Here is a 17490-nt window from a genome sequence, read left to right on the forward strand (position 1 = left end):
AAATTGTGAGACATGGAAATGATAAGGATGTCTGGTTGTTAACCACTCGAATAACATGTGAATTGATGAGAAAGACGACATTTCGCTGCTGACAAATCACAACACTCTGTCTTCCTGACAAAACCCCTTCTTCATTGTACATGTCCAGCTTCACATGCTGATAGGAAATCACACATTACCAGACTGACAAACAATTACAACCATGTCATTAACATTGGCCTGAAGCCATTAACAAGAGGAGTGCAACACTTGCATTGACTACACAAGACAAGGAACCTCATGATTTTGATTTATATAGGGGATTAATCAATCACAAGGCAACCAAAACCATTCAGTCTGGACAGAATATAAATATATAGAGCGGGAACACTGTTATTTGTTTAACATAATTATCCATAAAACAATCCCAAACAATCAAAACTTGCACAGACTTGAAATTAGATTTAAATCTAGGCCAGAGGAAGACAACTCAATTCGTCACATTATATTAAAAGTCAACATTTAGAAGAGTTTTCCTATTAAAATGACTTTAATCAGATACTGAGCATTAGTATCTCTTTTAATACATCTCCAAGTGTCAACCCAGTGAATGAAAAAAGCTGGCCTCTGTAAATATGACTGCTTACTTCTAACACAAGCATTGTTGACACATAATGTAATTTCAGTGGGACACCCAAATGAAAGCACTACGGGGTAATATAATGCTCTTAATGAGAATTCTTTCCAGCTCGAGACCTTGGCAAGATAGCCATAATGCATGGCTCTTCTTTTTTAATAAAATAATTGTTACAGTTATTAAAGATGAATCTCATCAGAGGCAAGATGACAAAATAATTCATTACCAAAACCCAGGCTTTAAATAGCTGCAAATTAAAATCTCCCTGAAAAACAGCTTCCAGATAAATGGGATCGTTATTTCCTATAAATATTGGATATAGTGTGTCCTTGAAGGAGGAGAAATATTGCAAATGTCCATAAAGTTTGTAGTTGACTACTGAGCAGTTTAATCAATAACAAAAATACTAATGAATGCCATTCTTTTTACATCTTCAATAAACTTCACAGTTTCTGTATGATAAGATAATTGATTCCGGTTACAGCGTTAAGAGGGTCTTTTCTAAGAAGACAGAGCAGTGAGCCTTCATGCTGTAGTTCTTGTTCTTGTGTACATGCAGAGCTGAAAGCATCATTCCCACCAGCACAAACATGTGTGAAATGGAGTGGGCCATGCCCAGGGGCCTCATGCATAACAATTGTGCGGATTCATGTCAAAAGTTTGCGTACGTACGAAAAAAGGAAAGTGCGTACATGCCCAACTATTCTGGGCTGCGTTTCCCAGATACGATGTACCTTGGCAATCTACAACGCTTCTTAAAGTATACCTTGGCCAAGGGACAGTTTTTGCTACGAGTGTTTCCCAGACTATCCCTTAGTGGGCGTCTGAAGATACATCGTAAGGTTCAGTGTAAGGTACGTCGTTAGTGGAGCTGTCCCTTGTTGATGACGTTTTCAAACTTTCTCATAATCATTTTGATTTTACCCCAATCTAATATTAACAAAAAGGAAGCTATGCCTACTAAAACTCCTCTGCTAATCTATTTAAGAGTCAAGGCGAGACCTCATGATAGTTCCAATTCATACATTATAGTCTACAAAATATAAAATAAAGAGCATTTATTGGGACATATAAGCCTAGTCTGGGACTTCTTGAAAGCCCGGGGAAAAAATGATAATGATGATGGCTAATGATGATGATGATAGATAAATGAGTGATTGATTTTGCTCACCCGGTGTTCTGAAAAGTTGGCATATAGCCTACCTCCTCAGGATGACCTACCACCCATTATGTTATGTTCAATTCATGAGCAGCGGATCCTGTCAGGTAGGAAATGTCAAATTTCAAATTGCTCCGTTAGGCTGTGTGCACACTGCTGATATTTTATGTAGCGGATAAGTTACCCAGAGCGGATTTTGTGTTGAAAAAGAGATGCGGCTCTCGTGAAGTGTATTTAGTTTCCATAACAACATTCTTGACTCTACCCAAGTTCGATACATTGTACCTTACGTTTTATCTTGTAACCAACCGTTACATTATTTACTTGCACTTTGCAACCTTTTGGCTTTTACGGTCGTGTCAAAAAGTAGAAAGATTGCTCTGGCTGTAGCCTATTTAGAGGCTGAAGAGGAGAGAGTTGGTCGGACTCGATTATGGGTTCACGATATCCTCCGTGCCTGCTATCCCACCTCCGTCATGATTGGTCGTCTGATAAAAATACGCTCCACGTCATAGCGGATTTCTCAAAAAGTTGAACTATCTTCAACTTCAGGAATCCGCTCTGGCCAGCACACAGCACAAATGCGCAGCGCATTTCAATATCCGCCTGCATTAAAATAAACAAATTTCCACTTGAGTGCGTGCTTTGATCAAATACAGTACTTTATTCTCAAATGAGGCCTACGCTGCATCGAGAGGCTACTGTATTCGCAGAACAAAATGGTATAGCCTAAAAACAATCCAACATTAGAACAATTACTGTAGATGATAATCAAAAAATAAATAAATGAAATGACAGACAAGTTGTCGTGTCTTAGGCTATTGTAGCCTAAAATAAAGTCTCTAAAACAACTGATGTAGGCTAACGTGGCCTGGGCTGTAGGATATTATTTAACAAATACAGTAGGCCTAGTAGGCTAATCTACATGCTCACAATACGTCTGTGTTCCTGAAGTCCATTAACTGGGAACAAAAAATGACTCGATGCTCCTCTGCTTCAGGTTGCTGACGCGCTTTCTGGCTACCAAGGAATGCAGCTCTCGCAGCAGACTCGTTAGCGTTTTGCGCTCAACATTAGAGTAACAAAGAAATGAAACGTGACAGTAGGCTACAACCTACAGGCAACATAGGTCTACATACAGTTCTGTTTTTATTCACAGTAGGATACAGTACATGTTTATTATGTCAGATTTAAATGCAAGTAGGCCTACAGTACTGTAATGAAAATCCCACCAGTAACCAGATAGTAGGCTAAAAAAAAAAGAAAAAGTTTTTAAAGCCTGTCCGGTAGACCGGGAGGTTCGGATCTCTGAAGTTCGGATGAGTGGGGTCCTACTGTAGATGGATAAAAACATAAATAATGTAAACAAAGTGAGAACAGATTTAAAGAAATATGAAAAGTAAAATAATTAAAAGATAATGTAAAACAGAATAAAAAAAACAACAACTATAAAAACAGTTAAAAAGGTATGGGGGCATAAGAACTGAAGGCTGCCTCCCCATGCCTCTTAGTCCTGGCTCTAGGAACCATTAAAGTCTCAGTGCCACTCAGTGCCAGCGCACTCCGGGCTCTCCCCCTGCACACCCCGGTCCAAACCACTCGTCTCTAGCTCCCTCACACAAGTAGCTGTTTTAGTAGTAGTTTTGTTTTCATTTTGTGTAATCCTAGTCCAAAAAAAGAAATGACTGGAGGTGAGTGGGTGGCTGCATTTGGCCAGCGGGGTGCAATGCGGTGCACTCCAGGCTCTCCCCCCGCACACCCCCGTCCAAATCTTGTGTCTCTAGCACCCCCCAAGGGCATAGGTTTGGTTTCAACATTGGTAGGGACCATATAACAGTGTAGCCTGCAAACACAATTTTTGCTGGGGACGAGAGGTTAAACCTCTTAAATATGCATATATTTATGAAATTGAATAATACTAATACAATGTTCTTAGTGTATCACATCCTGCCTGCTGCTGCTGCTGCGTCCCTCCACTATCTCTTGACTTTTGCTGCTGCTGCTGCGTCACTCCAGTCCACACTCTCTTTCTCTCTCGGTTGCTGCTGCGTCCCTCCACTCTCTTTCTCTCTCGGTTGCTGCTGCGTCCCTCCACTCTCTTTCTCTCTCGGTTGCTGCTGCGTCCCTCCACTCTCTTTCTCTCTTATTAACAAATAGTTCCATTAAAAATACATTTATTTAAAGTTCATATTGTCTTTATATATATATATATATATATATATATATATAGACGGATAAATGTGGCAACCGTTGTATAAAACGGTTGTATAAAACTCATGCCTAACGACTCCCGCTAGCCGTGACGATATCCGTGACATCCCACGGCTTCTCGTTCCATAATGCTTTCTTAACAGCATATCACCAGTTGATAATTTGCCACAATGGAAAGACAAGTGATGTTAGTTTAGGTAACGTTAGCTAGCACCAACCTAGCTGGTTTTCATGTGGCTAATGCCTAACGTTAGCTACTTAGTTTACCAGTAGCTAGCTAACCTAGCTAACGCTAATGTTACTTACAGTTGCGGAGAAAAAGCTCCTGATATCCCTCATCCTCTTCAGAGGGGGAGGCGACATTGTGGTGGATGTACCTAAACGGCTGTCAGAATCACAACTGTATGGCTTGCTGTCAGCGTCTGTCTGTAAGGCTGTTGGTCTTCAGATCCAGCGAAAATGCAACAATCTATCTCAGCCAAATGAGCCAATCAAACGTGAGTTTAAAAAAAAAAAAAAAAAAATACTGGGATGGCACATTCACGATGGAGGAAAGGGGTAGGCTAACAGTCTAATGTAACTCCGAACATAATGCAAACTAACTCACTCAAAATGGTACGGTCAATTCTGTCCTTCCAAACTATGGGAAGGGCATCTAAATGATCTAATATAACTGCACTCCAAAGATAATGCGAACATGGTTGCTTAAAAGTTGGTAGTGACAATTTGGGCCTCCCAAAATGTTGGTAGGGACATGTCCCGACCGTCCATACGCAAACCTACGCCCTTGGCACCCCCACACAGAGAGTTTTGTTTTCATTCATGGATCTGGCCCGTGATTCGTATGTGCTCCAAAATTTAATGGGTTCTAAGATGGCCCATGATACACCCCTCCATCGAGTTTCATGAAAGTCGGCTTTCTAGTTTTTGCGTAATCGTAGTCCACATAATGCATGGAGGTGAATGGCCAGTCCGGCTGTGTTGGGCGGCCCGTGCCCTCCCCGTGATTCGGATCCACTCCAAAATGTAATGGGTTCTAAGTTGGACCATGCTACTACATGCTATTATTCCACAATTCCAGTTCTGTGCAAATTGGTCCAGTAGTTTTTGCATAATCCTGCTAACAGACAAAAGCAGGCATGCACCCACCCACCCACACACGCCACCGAAAACATTAGCCTTCCTCATTCATATGAAATCCATTGACTTGTATTGACGCGACCGTTGTAGATGTGTAGATCAATCCGCAGAGGGGATTCAGGAAGCGGGACTACTTACGGTAGCTATTGTTATTGTTTATGTTGCTAGGCTACCTAGTTTGCAGAAGTTTACACACGTATGTGCTGCGACTAAATAGTTCTATACTAAATAATTAAAAAAGCCTTTCCAGATGAACTAGAATCTTACTTTATGGCGAATTATATGTCAGAACGCCAACTAACACCTCGGTGAGTTTCTTGTCTTTGAAATGAGAGTTTAACATGTTTTTTGAATGATTTTTCAAGGTGTCCACCCACATTCATTGTATGACCAAAACGGTGGTAGAGCAATTATCAGACTTTCTCAAAAGTGCTAGTTTTGTCAACTTTTTGATCTGAACATATGATCATAAGTAACCTTAAAACAGGGCTAAACATGATTTTTCCCTTTACTACTCCTTTAACAAGGAAGAAATTTGACAGGGTACTGAGTGACATGTTCAGCAACTTAATAACTGAAATGGTTGCCCTCGACATGAAGCCCATGTCAATAGCTGAGGACTAAAAAGGGTCTAAAAAGCTAGTCAGTTATCTTGAGCCAGGCTAAACTGTACAATGCCCAGTAGAAAGGCCGTTACATCCAGGGTGTTACACATTTATTAAATTATTTAAAACTATTAATTTGTATTTGTTTATCTCCCCATTAACTACACCCACCGCCCAGGCCACTACCTCCTAACACACACACACACACACACACACGCAAACACAAACACACACACACACACACACAGAGACTATACACACAAACACACACCATTCTCAGCTCTGCTCAGGGCTTATTTATGTATTCAAAAGAGATAATTTACAGTGATGGCATGGCAAGTTCCCAGTATGCCTTTTAACCTGTCGTTTTTCACTCTCTCCACAGCAGGACGTCTAGAGGAAATGCTTTATTAAGATCCCGGACGCATAAAGAACCGGGGTGACTAACTGGTGCATTACTGTCTAAAAGCCAAAGTTATTTAGACCAATAAAACACTAATATATTGTTTGAGTGGAATTACACAGAAGTTATCTCGACCTTAATAACATCACCGCAACCCTTGATGTTGTTTAGATCAATAAAGGCCATTACAGTACAGACCTCAACACAGATAAGACTGCACTGCGACTGAGAAACACAGTTCACTGGCATCTCAAAGTACAGAGTTCTTTCTGTGTTGAATAACAAAACAGCCTATACCATGCAAATACGAGTACAAGGTAAACGCTTTAGCTGAGCGGTACCAGTCTGACCTATTTCCATGTAATGACACAAGCGACTAGAGGGGTGAGTGTGGGCAGGGAACCCCCCTCCCACAGGATGATGTCAGAGTTGACCTGTAGTCTCCTGGCCTACTCCCTCTCTGTCCTGGGTTTCCTACTAGGAAAGGAAACAGTCTGCAATGTCTCTGGTCTGCAACCCAATCCACCCCCCCACTCCACCCCACCCCCAAAAAAAGCCCTCTACAAATCCAGCTGCCAGACAGCCCGTCTCTTTGTCTCTCGCTTCCTCCCTCTCCTTCAGCGGTAGGTGAGGAGGGAGAAACAGCCACCGAAAGGTAAGATTACCATCTTTAAATCCAAAAGGCGGGATTAGTCCGGGCCGTAGAACTAGGGGATAATAAGGTGCGAGCCCTCCGTCGTGGAGTCGGTGCTCACCAAGCTCCCCCCCCCCGCTGCTCCACTCCGATGGGGTCATTCCTTGCAGCGTCCACCAGGTGATGCACTAAATCACCCACAGCCAGCATCTGTCCATCAGCCCCGAGGTGGATGACCCCCCCCCCTCTTCCCCCCAGCACCCCGGGGCCATACCCCCACCACCACCACCACCGCTCTCCTATCACCATGACAACACAGGCGGGGAAGGAGAGACGTGAGTGCGGGCGGCAGCATCAGAGAGTGAACAACCCCGTTTCCACACCAATCACATCCTCTGACTGTAGCGCTAGGGGAATACCAAGATGGTGGCAGAAGATCTCGCACATCAGAGAGATGCGTCCACACAGGTGGGTCGTAATCGAAAACGAGCGCTGCTGCCACATCGGTTCGTGACTCTAACTCGATAAACCCTCCGCGTTGTGAAGTAAGAAAACATGGCCGAACGGTAGACGAGCGTAGCCGGTCAGAGGGGGGTTTGATGAGTGTGTTTAGCCTGGTCAACGGGAGGATGTGGTGAGGGTGCGTTCTGGTCTCCAGGAGTGGAACACGCCTGCGCTCGCCATGCACACGCGTACACTCCCAGCACAGACGCACCACAAGAGCAACCACAGGAAAAAGCAATCAGATACACACTTCTATCAGCAGCCTATGCTGATGTAAAAGACACTTTTGCGAGACAGAACCTGTATAAAAAAGTCCCTTGGTATGGTTACAGAGATGAAGACAAGAGATACAGGGTTCTGAGAGTGGTAAAGGCAAATAAATCACACTCCGAACCAAAACAACACAAAAAAACGAAACAAAAGCCTTTTTAAGAACTTTCAGTTGAGTTGTCACTCTCTCTCTCACCTCAGTGCATTTGAAAGAACCACTTTGGGTAGGCAACTGTGGGTAACCTGAGAACTCTCATTGCTGAGGCTCTTCTTGGGTCGCGTTGATACCTCACACAGCCAATCACGTACGGCCGTGCATTCAATGGGTCAACGGTTGGCTCCCCAGTCACCGGGGGAGGCTCCGCGGCGCTTTGCATCTTTGCTTGGCTTGACCCCGAGGTCAGGTTAGTATCGTCAGTGTGAGAGGACTCGATGTATCTCTGGTGTGGTACACGTACGGTGGCGTCCGCCCTCGGGCCTGTCGCTGCCCGGGCCCGGCCTCGAGGAGACAGACCGCTCCAGCAGCAACCGCGAGAGGCTCCGCCCCACACGAAGGCATCTCGCACACAAGGTGACGATTGTGAATAATATAGCCGCAGAGTGATCATCTCTGACAGCGTAACATTACAGGACAATAAATAAACGGCAGCTAAAAAGGGAGAGGAGAGAGAGAGAGAGCGAGAGAGAGAGAGATAAGTGAAGCGACGGAGAGCAGGATATCTGCCGCCAGCTCAAAGTGAAAGCATAAATAAAGAGTGGCACATCTTTCACCTTCTTCAATTATCTGCCTTTTGACACGCAAGCCTAGCACAGTGCAATTAACATCTCACAGGATAATGGGGTCGCTACTCACTGATCAATCTCGCACGTATATTATCTGCATTTTACCAGCCTCTCCCCTTGTGTTCTATGCGGGGGAAACCTCTGCAACGGCTTTCGCCTTACTCTGGAAACAAATATGCTTTGTGACTCCACAAATATGGCGCATCTTCCTAATCATTAAGTGTGCCGAGAGCCAATAGACATCCATGGTAAATACAAGAGCTTTGTGCATTTCCATTCAGGCAAAATGCAGCACCGTCATCATAATCGATAACACTCAGCAGTATAACTGGTCAGAACTCAAATGGAAACTGAAAGGCTTGCCCATACATTATTGTTGGCCGTCGGTGTAGAGACAAAGGTTGTTTCTTTATGGTTCATTAGTGTGTGTGTGTGTGTGTGTGTGTGGGGGGGGGGTCCTCTCAGGCCACGCCCTCCCCCTGTGACATCACCAGTACTGGGCGTGGCCACCACACTCTCTTGCCCAGATAACACCTGGTGTGCACTAAAGCCAAAAACACACCCCCTCATAATGTTGGACAAATCCTGACCATGCTGCTGCCTCAGTATCGCGCGTCAGTGCTTGAGGTGCACGGCAGATATTGGCCTGGGTTGGACCACACTGTGCCGAGCTCTACTGGACCACTTCCTTAGAAGACCTCGAAAACACGTAAGGGACGCCTAAGTACCCGGGCTGTCGATAAGGCGCGGGACATAAAGTGGCACTCTTCAAGGTTATTTACCTATGTGCATGAAAGCACCCGCCACTGCCCATAATGCCCAGAGATAATAGTGTTTGTTTGTTTACTGCCTGTCTGTCTGCTTGTGTCAGGTTCAAAGAAATATTAACAGCTAAGGATGAGCCGTCCCCTGGAAGAACTCTCTGGTACACTGATCACAGAGGGGAGGAGGAGGAGGGGAGGAGGAGGTGGAGAGGAGGTGGAGAGGAGGAGGAGGAGGAGAGGAGGAGGAGGAGAGGAGGTGGAGAGGAGGAGGAGGAGAGGAGGAGGTGGAGAGGAGGAGGAGAGGAGGAGGTGGAGAGGAGGAGGAGAGGAGGAGGAGGAGAGGAGGTGTAGAGGAGGAGGAGGAGAGGAGGAGGAGAGGAGGAGGTGGAGAGGAGGAGATGAGGAGGTGGAGAGGAAGAGAGGAGAGGAGGAGGTGGAGGAGATGGAGAGAGGAGGAGGAGAGGAGGAGGAGGAGAGGAGGAGGAGGAGAGGAGGTGGAGAGGAGGAGGTGGAGAGGAGGAGGAGGAGAGGAGGAGGAGGAGAGGAACAGATGGGGGTAGAGCGGGGGGGGGGGGGGTTCTATGAGGCACCCTGCAAGAGAGCCAGGCCACAATGTACAGTACCTACCTACAGTAGCCGACACTCCCTCCAGCGCTTTTTTAAGGGCCAGCTGCTGACCAATGTCATTAAACACTCTCTCGAAGCACGCGACCAAACGGTCAGTATAATCACTCAATACTTAGACAAGTGATCCATGAACAGACTGTAGATACAATATTCTTAGTATTGGTAAGCCTCATTAGAGCCACCAGCCTTCGACGCAGCATTAAGAGGACGGGTGGGAAGGCCGGAGGACGGGGACTGGCGCCGTCTTTCTGTCTCTGTATCGTCGTCCTGAGATGCTGTCCAGATAATGGATCTCTCTATGGCAGCTGAACCCGTCTACGCCCAACCCTCTCAGCTCAGCTGCCTCTGACGGTGTTTCTGAGAACACCCAGCGAACGTACACAAGACTGAAAGGGAGAGAGGGGAAGCCATTCGGAAACATTGAGAAAATTACATCAAAAGATAATTGATAATAAAATGATCCAATAAAAAGTGTATGGGGCTGTAATTTAATGGAGACAGTGTTACGGCCAAAGTTATGGATGCTAAAGTACGTATTCTTTTGACGCCGTTGTTAAGGTGTGGTTTGCTCCTTCTGTGTACTGTATTAACGCAATGCTGCCGGGAGACTGGCTGTTTTAGCACTTTGCACTCCCCCAACAGATGTGCGTTTTATGTGGCAGGTCCTCCTGAGTTTAGGCCCCGGTGTCCGCGCCGCCGAGGCCGTAAGGCAGCCGATAAAAGGCGCCTTTGAAAGTTTAGACTAGTACTGACACGACGACGGTGGAGAGCCGGCATCAGCGCCACTCACCTTTTCACCAGGATCCCGCGCTTACGTCACGCCCCGCGGACGACCCCAGCCTAGGGGCTGAACCCCCGCGGTCGACCCCGGCCTAGGGGCTGAACCCCCGCGGACGACCCCGGCCTAGGGGCTGAACCCCCGCGGACGACCCCGGCCTAGGGGCTAAACCCCGGCGTTCGGCTGGAGATCTGGCGGCGCATCCCGACGGAAGGGGGGCTTGATTCGTCTATCCCGTTAACTGAGGGCGGGCGCGGTAACGGTAAACACACACGCACACCTTTAAAATGAGAGTTGCTTTCGGTAAGAGGAATACTGTACGGCAGGGTGACAACACTGATAATTACACAGCAACAGACACCATGCAGTCTAATTACTGGGATTTACAAACCTCTGACACCCCTTCTGCTTTACAAGCCAGGAGGAATTCCTGGCAGGGTACAGCCCCCCCCCCTCCTCCCTCCCCCCCTTTCTCTCTCTCTCTCTCTCTCTCTCTCTCTCTCACACACACACACACACACACACACACACAGACACAAGTCTTAATATTTCCCACTCCCCTACTTCCCCCAGTGGCCCGTGCTGACCTTGAACCCAGCCCCTGGCGCTGGGCGGGGAGCTGTGCTGAGTGAACTCCGCGGGGTCGGTCCGGACCCCACCCCCTTGCAGCCTCTTACACAACCCACCCTAACCCCGCCCTGCCTGTGCCCTGCCTGGCTGCCCCTCGCAGGCTTCTCTCCCCAAGCCCGGCTCACGCTGTGACATGATTAAACCTGGGGGGCGGTGGAAGGGTGTGTGTGGGGGAGGGGGGAGAGGGGGCACATCCTGTGTGAAACCGCATCCTGAACAAGCATCACCGCGTCTCACTGTAAATAAATACTCTCTCCTCGCGCGGCTTCCGTCAACTGTCACTGCCTTGGCTCCAATCAGCCCTTCCAGGTCCAAACAGGAAGGTGCAGGGCGACGAGGGAGGCGGCAGATATGAGCTTTAATTTGCTTCTCGCTGCAGTTTCGCCTCGTCGACGGCACTTCCTATCCCCCCCCCCCCCCCCCGCCCCCCCGCCCCCCCGCTCCGGGCGCTGTCCCCCGGACCCCGAGCCCTTCCTGTCACCCTTCATTACTGCGCTGTCCCGGCACCGGCGCTGATGAAGTGGGGAAGTCGCCATTAAGGTGTGACTCCCCCCGTTCTCGCTCGGTGGGGGGGGGGGGGGGGGGGGACGCGGCGGCGTGCGTGCGTAAGCGGGCGGGGCTCAGACCCGTGGCCGCCCTGTTACTTACCCGCTAATCCCCTCTGCTGTATCTGAGCGCGTGCGGCTGAACAGCGGAGCATGACAGAGGCAACAACTGAGACATGACAAGCTCGCCGTCCACAAATTGCTTTCTTTTTCTCCCCAGACAGGCGAGATGGGCGATGATCTCATTATCTGAAGAGGTGTTATAGCGGTGGCTGATATTGTCATGATGACATAGCGGCCCTGTGTTGCATAACAGCGGCTTGTTGGCTGCAGATATGCAAGGTAACAACAAGCAGTCTGAGAATGGAGAGCAGTACGACAAAACCATCTAGATAGGATGTTACTGTGTGACATTCAAGCCTTAACAAACTTGAATGTGTGACATTCAAGACATGGCAAACACATCAACAGACCCTTTTCTCCCTCCGGGGCGAAGGGCATCCAGACCCTCTGTCTGTGCACTGCTCCCTACATCCTTTTATTTCACTTGGATGAGTCGAGCTGAAAATCACATGCAGCTGCTGCCTCCGGCCTATCAGTGGCCTGCATGGGTTTACAGCCCCGCCCACCAGGCATGGAACATCATCCAGTTACTGATCTGGCAAAAAGGGACTATTCCATGGCTAAAGGCATGCGTGTGTGTGTGTGTGTGTGTGTGTGTGTGTGTGTGTGTGTGTGTGTGTGCGCACATTGATGGTCTGCATTACAATATTGTAGATATGCTAAGCAAAGAATGCCTATTTTATCAACGTCTCTTTGAAAGTCTGATTATGGCTGACGGGGAGTTTAAATGGTTATGGGTGCACACTCTTTTTTTTTTGCCAAAAACAGTGGAGGACAAATTATTTATAAAATCCCTCCTGAAAAATGTCTGTTTACGCACAGGGACAAATGGTTTGTCTCTGGCATGCAGAATTCATGGTTATCCAGCAAAACAATTACAACACATCACTAAGATAGAGACTTTTAAATATTGGCCTTGAATCCCCTCCTCCTCAATGAAGAGGTAGATGGAAGCAGAGAGAGACCGTCCTCTCCAGTCTAATTAGTGGCGCAACTGGGCACTTGAGTAGAACTCATCCATGGGGATGATGTCTGGCAGGAAGACGCGCAGGGCGAGTGGCGCGTATAAACACGGCGATTTAGAGCTGTCTGGACCCAAAGCTGGTATTTTGACATCTGATCAGCAATCCCTTGAACCACCATTAAGCCAGGTTACTGATATGATGAAAGCCCCCCCTCCCCGCCACACACACACATCTTCAACGCCCATAGCGTTAAGTGGGCCGTGTGTTGAGCTGCTGTTAAATGAGTGTTGATTTCTTCCGTCCCAGTCAGGTGGCTACGGACGCACAGAGCGTTCGCTCCACGCCTGAGGAGAGAACCCAGAACCCACTGGGCGGACACATTACTTAAAGGGCAGCGTCTCGCTGAGCATGTCTCTGCTTGCCCAAGGGGGGTGTTTGTAAGTGTGTGCGTGTGTGTGTGTGCGCGCGTGCGTGCGTCTATATCCTGAGGATCCTTAGTTGTTGTTCATTTCCTGTGCGGCTAGAAAACAAGCGCGTGAAGGCCAAACTGTGCTCTTCCCTGGCCCCCGACCACATCGCAGCACTCTGCCGCACAACTGGCTAACGACAGATGATCGTACGATTAAAACGACGCTCCGCATCGATCTGTCAAACGGATCTACAGTCATTTGCCAATAAGCAGAGCGCTCTCCTCTCTATCACAGGGCTTAGGCAGCCATCTGCAACGCAGCAGCACACACAGAGTGGAGGGGGAACCAGGCTGTTTGTTTAGCAGGATGTTAGTGAATAAAACGGGACCCGATGATATTTGATATGACCCATCGTTTTCATAGGGCAGCAAGGAAACGGCCAGGTTCATTCTGCTGTTGCTTCAAATTAACCTTCAGTCACGGAGAGAAACGGAGCGGGGCGACCCTCCTATTTTCTAAGACAATACTCCCCCTCCACTTGTATTGATATAAATTATTCCTCGTGACAAAACATATTAACAAAGAAGCAGAACTTCAACCCCCGTAGAGCCTGTGCTAGCCAGATGAATGGAATCAAAGCTGGGTCCACACAAGTGCTGGATATAGCAAACTGTTGAGTCTCGTGTGCACCGCTCTGTTAAAGGACTGGAACATTTTGATTTTATGTTCCCATCCTTCTTCTCCCATGTGCAGTTCTTGACCCACTGTATGTTAGGGGGGGGCGGGGGGGTTCGGAGGGGGCGTGACCTCCCTCCTGGCTGCAGACGCGTAGGGGGCGTGAGGGACAGTGAGTGGGAGGAGGCTCAGAACAACCCCTGACCTGGATATCCAGGCCCCGCGCCGTCCAGGCCTCCACCCACCCAGGACCAGGAAGCCCTGAGAAATGCGTGTCCACTCATTGTGCCTGTGTCAGCGCGTCCAGCTCCGCCACGAAAGAAACGCTTTGATGTCCATGAGCCGTTCTGATGAGGACACACATTACCCCTTAGTGATGGACCTAGTACTCATACACAGGGGTGTGGCCTCTGGTATTACCCGTGAGCAAGTGCACCATCAGCAATGAGAGAGAAATGCCTTTTATGGCAACAGATCACTGACTCAAGCCACTGGCCACGAAGCCCACAAATGAGGCGTTAAGTGCAGAAGCACATCAGCAGAGGAACAGAGAGACGTGACCCTCTTCTCATCCATGCATGTGTCCCACCTCCCATACCTCTCTCTCTCCTCTCTCTCCCTCTCTCTCTATCCCCTCTGTCTCTCTCCCTCTCTCTCTATCCCCTCTCTGTCTCTCTCCTCTCTCTGTCTCTCTCCCTCTATCTCTCTCTTCTCTGTCTCTCTCCCTCTCTCTTCTTTCTCTCTATCCCCTCTCTGTCTCTCTCTCTATCCCCTCTCTGTCTCTCTCCTCTCTGTCTCTCTCTCCTCTCTCTGTCTCTCTCCCTCTCTCTGTCTCTCTCCCTCTCTCTCTATCCTCTCTCTGTCTCTCTCCCTCTCTCTCTATCCCCTCTCTGTCTCTCTCTCTCTCTCTCCTCTCTCTGTCTCTCTCCCTCTCTCTCTATCCCCCTCTCTCTCCTCTCTCTCTCCTCTCTCTCCCTCTCCCCCCTCTCTCTCCCCTCTCTCTCTCCTCTCTCCCCCCTCCGTCTCTCTCCCTCCCTCTCTCTCCCTCTCTCTCCCCTCTCTCTCTGTCTGTCTCTCTCCCTCTCTCCCCCCTCTGTCTTCCTTCTCTCTCTCCCCCCCCCCCCTCTCTCTCTCTCTCTGTCTCTTCCTCTCTCTCGCTCCCCTATACTCCACTTCACATTTATATCAAAGCATGCTGCATGGAGGCCACAATGCTCCACCACAAAATAACAACTGTCACCTTCAGCAAAATTCATTAAACCAATGTTAATGTTGTCTTGCCCTAATGTAATTTCTATAATTGAAATTTAATTCTCGTACAATTTTTTGGGGGGATTTTTAATTGACGTTTGGTGTAATTAATTGCCAGGAAGATGCGGGGCTAGCTTGGCGAAGTTAAAAAATGCAAACCGACACTGAGATTGTGAGAGAGGGGTAGCAGTGAGGAGCCTGCTGGGACGTTTTCATCACCACTGCCCCCCCCCCCACCCCCTCCCCCGCCTAAAGGATGGGGCAGGAGGGGGGCAATAGACTCCTCTTCACAGTCGGAGATTTAATTGCACGCAGATTCCATTACCTCCGCACAAATGTCGCGTTCACTTCTGATCAGGGGCAAGGCAGGCACTGGCACCCAGCCAGATTAGAGTGCAGAAAGTATTCAGCCAATCAGAGCCCGCACGACAGGCAGGGGAGAGGGACAGGGAGACTAGAGAATGCCAGCGACATGAAAAACAAAGGAGTGTCACACACAAAGCAGCTTAGCTCTACTGGGACGGATGCACTACGCATCACTCAGTGTGCCCTATTGTGGTTATGCATTTTAGTCAGTTTATACGGAGAATGTGACATTTTTATACTTCTATACGTGACAGGAGCGCCTGTCCGGGTGTGTGTGTCCATTTATAGCATGAGACCAATCAGGAGTAGCCCAAAACCGTTGCACACCAGCAGAGGGCACCACAAACCTGCACCGCTTACTTCGCCACCTGGATGTGATTTTGCATTAAAGAACGGCAATTCATGCAGATATTCCAAAGTAGGCTTTCTTTTCAATAACACAGTTAAAGGCTTTTAATATTAAAACAATGTTTTAAACACAAAATAATTGCAATTTTCTCATTGATATTACTGATAATAAAATGTCATACGATCTGTTGTTTCATTGTTGAAGGCACATTGATTCAACAGGAAAAACAAATGATGAAAACCCCTTTGAATAAATCTGTTGGGATCTATTTCAAGCTAATTATGGCAAGATGCAAATTAGCCTAATAAGCTAAGTCTCCCAGTGCACCAGACTGTCAGTTCACAGAGAGTCAGAGCACACTCATGAAATGAGAATGACTGCAGGGCTGGAGTGAAACTGTCCACATACCGTGTTCACACGAACCAATGGGACGGGCATTCCATTCGTCCAATGGCAACTGAGCTCTGGGTTTTCATGGGCCAGACCACCAGGGGTTCACAGATGACACGTGTATCTTGTCTGAGTGAGGAGAGAGGAAAGGGACAGGGGAAAATAATGTATGTTACAAACAGGAAGTGAAAAGGTGGGGGAAGTACCTAGTCCACTCACCCCCCACATAGACAGGAATGACATAACCAGAGGAAAAAACGTGATCTTTGCCACAAGTATTTCACCTGCACCACAGTATGAGTACGACGCATTGATTCCTGCTGTCATCCATTGACCTCAATGCATATCAAGTCATCTCACTGGTTTCATGGTAAGATAAAACAACAGAAAAAAACACACAACAAATAGGAGGAATAAAATGTCCTATTATGATTAAATAAAAATGTTAGAACGACAGAACTGTGTGTTTACTGTGATCCAATGGCCTACAAGCCCACGCCGTTTGAATGAAGCAGAGAAACAAACGCACTCTGCTCCTTCAAAGACCTGTTGCTTAACAACGGCCAGTGCAAACGTACAGAGTAAAAAGGACAGTTTCTAGCTCTGTAACGTGGCCAGCCAAATATATGGACATCGTATGTGAGTGCGAGCGTCACGCGTGTACGTTTGAGCGTGTTTGTGCGTACATCTCCGCGCTATGATATATGTGCGCGTGCGACGGCGGCGTATAATGTGGCTTTGTCTCCCCCACCAGCAGAGCGGGCAGATCCAGCCCCCGTTAATTGGGCTGGTCCATGGGAGCATGTGTCGGAGGGAGCAGATCTATAACTCTGCCTCTGTGTGGAGCAGTGTAGGCCTCCAACCAGACACAACAAACCACAGCCCCGCCATTCCCAGCTCCCCATAATTCATGAGCTGTGGAATTCGGCTAACCCCATTAACGCGCCGTTGTTTCCACAGCCAGTCCACATTCCAGGGCCGGCCGTCAGCCTCTGAACGGCCCCAGATAAGACCCCTCTGATTACTCGCCGGCATGCCTGTCGTTGCTCCAAAAAACATGTTGATCCCAGCAGACAGCTTCGCCCCTCTGAATTTATAGCCGCGGTATTGTGGCACCGTTCCGCTCAGAAAGGCGCGTTGCTCCAAAAGGGCCTTTCTCTAACTTTTGAGACCCCTTGCTTCTTAGACGCCAACTACACAGTTGTCGAGAGAAGGCATGAGAGAGCTGCCCGCCACTTCCAGCGTTTATGAGGGTGCAGCTCTAGAAAAGGTCCTTGTTGATAAGATCATTC

At 48.0% G+C, this 17490-nt stretch overlaps 1 protein-coding gene across 3 annotated transcripts in view; it reads right to left on the reverse strand.

Annotated features, from left to right (window-relative positions):
* Nucleotides 1-17490, reverse strand: part of foxp1b (forkhead box P1b) — a 157308-nt gene that overhangs the window by 123383 nt on the left and 16435 nt on the right. For all 3 annotated transcript variants that reach the window (XM_084440856.1, XM_084440857.1, XM_084440854.1), the window contains exon 2: nucleotides 16217-16327. The gene's annotated coding sequence lies outside the window, so the exon portion shown is untranslated. The remainder of the gene's footprint in view (nucleotides 1-16216; nucleotides 16328-17490) is intronic.

The sequence above is a fragment of the Borostomias antarcticus genome (assembly GCF_949987555.1).
Source record: "Borostomias antarcticus genome assembly, chromosome: 7".
Lineage (NCBI taxonomy): Eukaryota > Metazoa > Chordata > Actinopteri > Stomiiformes > Stomiidae > Borostomias > Borostomias antarcticus.